General features: G+C 39.9%; 1 protein-coding gene across 1 annotated transcript in view; it reads right to left on the bottom strand.

The window, feature by feature from the left end:
• Window positions 1–2,253: 2,253 nt before the first annotated feature.
• cdc42se1 (CDC42 small effector 1) overlaps window positions 2,254–5,000 on the bottom strand; it is a 26,223-nt gene continuing 23,476 nt past the window's right edge. The window contains exon 5 of the mRNA XM_062435849.1: window positions 2,254–5,000. This exon is cut by the window's right edge and continues 30 nt beyond it. The gene's annotated coding sequence lies outside the window, so the exon portion shown is untranslated.

The raw sequence follows: 5,000 nt of genomic DNA on the forward strand, positions 1-5,000 counted from the left end.
GATACTCAGTTATTCTCACAAGTTAAGTCTTGTTCATACAAGATCTGTGTCATGATATTCAGTCTTGTTTGATAATAATTAAAGGCCGTGTAAAGTCAATCCAGAAATTTCCTTCTAAACACATTAAATAGGTCATAAATGTATTTCTAAAAAAGGCGTAAAAAGCATTTCAACCATTTAGATTTGAATTGTGGAGCTAGGCTTCACAAACTGTGTATCAAGATTTCTGTGTCTGGATTTAATGGGCGGGTCTGAAAATCACCCCCCCCCTGCTGCTGTAGAGGTATAAATACATTCAGCGCACACTACTACTACAGTCTACAGTTAGCCAGTTAGCTGAGCTAGCCGCCGAGTTAACCACCGAGTTAGCTGCCGAGTTAGCAGCAGAAAGCTCTCAGACCTAGCGTCCATGTTTCTGGTAGAGGTGGTGACTTTGATTGACAGGTGACACTTGATAGGGGGCGGGGCTTCAACTTTTACACAACTTTGAAGCCTAATTTCATATATTTGGCGATTTTTTTTAATCATTCAAATTTGGCAGGGTGGTTAACAACACACTTTTCTGTGGTATGTCAAACTCAGAACACATATTTATTCTTACTTTACACGGACTTTAAAGTAAAATATAAAAAATCTTTTAGTACTTCAGTTTTACTTTCTATAAAATACAAAATGTTTCTCAGTAAATCTTTTTTTCTCACATGGCTCTGACACTTTTCTCTCATATTATCTATCATGATTCATCTTCAAAGTAACGGACGCTGGACTCTGGTTCAGTTTCATGCTCAGGCTGTTTCTCAGATCTGTCAGCAGACCGTCATTTAAACAGCAGGATGAATCTTAAATATTCTGACTTTAAATCTGTTTTCATGAACCGTAAAAGCTGCTCAGCTCAACCAGGACAAGACTTCAATCAAATAAACCTCAATGAAGCAAACATTTACTTCAGATTGGTGTATTTGAGGGGAGAAGCTGAAGGTTTTATTGTCCACTTCAATACAGTCAGAGTTTTATCACAGCAGCATCTAGTGGACGCTAGAGGAACTGCAGCTCGACGCTCAGCTGTAGAGGCGGCTGATTGGTTCATGTCAGATTAAAGTTACGTTATCAGGATGTTAGTGAGCATGTAAACAGCCGCCGATGAGTAAAAAAATCAGCTCAATAAAAATAAAAACAGTGTTTTTTGTTTCTTCTGCAGGTTTCCGGCTCAAAGTCACAGAAACACTTTGAACAGATGCTTTCTTACAACACTAACTATGCAACATATATTCAGAATGAGATTGTACAATAACATAAAACACAGTTCAGTAAAATCAACAAAGTCTCTGATAAACAACAAAAGCATAAAAATAATCTGATAATAAAGAGAAAGCGCGAAACATAAACTCGATGAGACAGATTTCAGCTTCAGGTCTTTGAATGTTTACATCTCAGCGAGTTTTACAGGGAAAGTGCTCTCCAGTGTTGTTGGACTGTAAAAGCCAGGAGGAAGAGGAAGAGGAAGAGGAGGAGAGGAACTATGGTTGTGATAAAAACAACAGGAGTCAAACTTTTGGCAGCAGGTCCTGGTCCAGGTCTGAGTTTCCAGGAATCAGAAGAAATTAGCTCGACACAGAAAATGAAACCTGTAAAACCTGCAGCGACGACTCCAGTCTGCAACGTGTTTTATTCTGTGTGTGTCTTTAAATTTATGCAAATAAATAAATAAAAACTGGATTTTTTGGCTCGTGTCGATGTTCCGACTGTACAAACATCGTCATGGTTACCGAATCAAACGCATTCGCCTCCAGCTGGTTTACTGTTTGTTCTGCTCTTCAGTCACCTGTTCAACACTTTAACCCTCCTGTTGTCCTCGAGTCAAGGAAGGAAGGAAGGGAGGAAGGAAGAAGGAAGGAAAGGAGGAAGGACGGGAGGATGGAAGGGAGGGAGGAAGGAAGGATGGAAAGGAGGGAGGAAAGAAGGAAAGGAAGGGAGGAATGAGGAAGGAAAGGAGGGAGGAAGGAAGGAGGGAAGGAAAGAGGGAAGGGAGTAAGAAGGAAGGAAAGGAGGGAAGAAGGAGGGAAGGAAGGAAGAAGGAAGGACAGACGGAAGTAAAGAAGGAACATTCAAAACAGACGGGTTCAATTTGACCCGGGAGGACGACACGAAGGTTAACCCTTTAAATACTGTTCATCATATTCTCTCCTCACAGTTTGTTCTCTTTACCAAAATGTTGAACCACATAACAATAATGATGTATGATTATGGAGCTGTGGGGTTTATTGTATAACCATTAGAGCCATCAGTCTTCACTGCTACATCATAACAATACATCCTCATAACTACTATCTTATTAAAACTATTAACTGTTCATTCAGAGGGTTTTTTACACTCTCTTGAAATATTAAAACCTTTTCTGTAGAATTAATGCTTGATTCTTGGTCACCTGTTTAAATAAATGATAGTGGAAAACTACTGGAGAAGAGTTGACGGATGGAGTTTACAAACGTCCCACTCTCTGAGGAGTCCAGTGAACGCAGCGCAGCTCAGATTTTCCTTAAATAGACTTTTTGTTTTTGGCTTCTTCAGCCTCGGCCGCAGGGAGGAAGTGGCCGGTCGCCATGGCGAGGGGAACACAGACTGACTCAGACGTTTCCATGGCAACCGCCTGAAGTACAGTAGACAACAGCTGTGGTTTTGGGGATGGATCAGCTGACCCTTTAATCACAGCTGAGAGTTTACAGACGTTTGAGTTTTACATCATTTAAGATTCAACGTGACGCATTTCTGCTGCTGACGTAGTTTAATAACATTAAAGCAACATAAAGATCAATAGATTCATCTGGAAATACTTAAATGGATTAAACATTAACCATCAGACCTGGTTATCGTTTAATACAACTAACACTAATCTGTGTTAAATTGATAGTTTTATCATTAAAAGTATGGAAATGTTCACATTCTTTACAGCCAGATATTTATTAGACTAAATATCTTTTTTTTTTTAGGCAGAATTTGGATTTAAAACCAGAATTACAAACCTGACACTGAAACATTGAGACTAAAAGACATTAAAAAATAAACAGAAAACTAATTCTAACACTTAAATGAACAAATAAAAACTTGAAATTTAGATTTATGTTTTAAATACTGAATAATTGTCCAGAGTTTGGTTGGATCTGAGCGACTCCAATGGTTTGTGATTCTCTTTATAATCTATAAAACTATTTTATTTTACTTTATCAAATATATATTAAACATTTATCTTCTTCCACCTTGAACTCCGGACGCTGTTCACTGCTCTGCTTCAACACTACGTCTGATTAAAAAGGTTCAAATCAAATCTAAATAAAAGCAGTTAAACACTCGAGAACGAAATGATCAGTCAGCTGACTCTTTGAGGGAGAAACAGGTTGAATACGGGTCAAAGATGTGATGCAGCACAGTGTCACCTGGTGTAACCAACATAAAGATCTGATTCATACTGGAACATAAATATCAACATAAATTTGGAATAAATAAAATCCACAACATCTTAAATCAAATGTTTGTTTTTAGGAAATGTTTTGATCAATGTGACAAAATGCTTTAAGTTTTCTTTTCATTTACATGTTTTAAATGAAGTCATTATTATTATAAGTCCACTTAAATACACTGTGGGTCATAAAATATGTAATATTTATCATTATTTTGTGGTTACACCATTAGACATTTTCAGGAGCATTCAGTCTTACTTTACTAGTCTTACTTTAATATATTGATTATATTGAACTGGGCGTAACTCGGACCTCCATGATGTCTTGCTGCTACGGACGTCCATGATGTCTTGCTGCGGAGCCGCTGAGTTCAGTTTGAATTTATCTCCCATAAAACCAACACAAATACTAAATGTACATTTTAACAAACCTGATGCTGCTTTAAAACTAGTTTAACTGATTTATTATCATCATCTTACCAACACTGATTATCACTGATGCTTTAAAATCTGAAACTTTTAAAGGAAAACGAGTCATTTCTGTGTCGACTCCTCCGCAACGACTAAACTTAAACTGCTGGAATATTGAGACCATATGACATCACACACACACACACACACACACACACACACACGCACGCACACACACACACACACACACACACACACACGCACGCACACACACACACACAGAGTCCAGTCTCCAGTGTTGCTTTCAGCTTTTGGGGATTCGGGGACTTTCCCGTCTTGAATCACTCAGCACTGAGGGGGGGTGGGGGGGGCTGAGTGAAGCATCCTGGGAGTCAAAGTCCAATGATGTCATCAGTGAGGCGGTGGGGTAGGAAACAGGAAGTGGGGGGTGGGGGTAATAATCCTTTACAAGCCGAACGCAGAGCAGAGTGAAGCATCCTGGGAAATGAAGTCTGATAATGAAAAAGGACAAAAAAACTTTCCACCAGCATTGAGGGCTGAAGTGAAGAATTGTGGGAAATGCAGTCAAATGTACTATAGGTGTGTTGGCCCCTCTGAATGCTGGGAAATGCAGTCTTTAATTAATCCTGTGAGAATCTGAAAGACTTTGGAGCCTTAAATACAGACATTCTGTCATTGATCTGGAATCCTGCAGAGAACAGAGAGGCATTCTGGGTAATGGAGTCCAGTGATGTCATGTTTTTATTTTAATACTGACGGGGGGGGGGGGGGCGTCCTCGTGTCTTCTGCCCTCTAGTGGTGAAACACATGCAGACGTTTCCGATACTTTTTCAATACGGTTTTCTTTTGTTTTAAATTTGGTGTTTTAAATGTAGAGACGCTGCAAGGCATGCTGGGAGTTGTAGTCTTTGCCTTTAGTTTTCAGGGTCAGGTGATCTTTAATCCAGGCTCGTAAAAAAAGTCGACAGTGAGATTCGTTCTCTGTCCGATGATCCTCCGCTGGGGGGCGATGTGGGGGGGGGGCAGTGTGTGTTTTAGGGTCAGCGCCCCCTGCAGCCAGGGGGGGGGGCATCAGCGAGGAGATCAGAGGAAGAAGAGCGAAGAGTCAGCTGAC

The sequence above is a fragment of the Scomber scombrus genome, chromosome 16 (genome assembly GCF_963691925.1).
Source record: "Scomber scombrus chromosome 16, fScoSco1.1, whole genome shotgun sequence".
In the NCBI taxonomy this organism is placed as follows: Eukaryota; Metazoa; Chordata; class Actinopteri; order Scombriformes; family Scombridae; genus Scomber; species Scomber scombrus.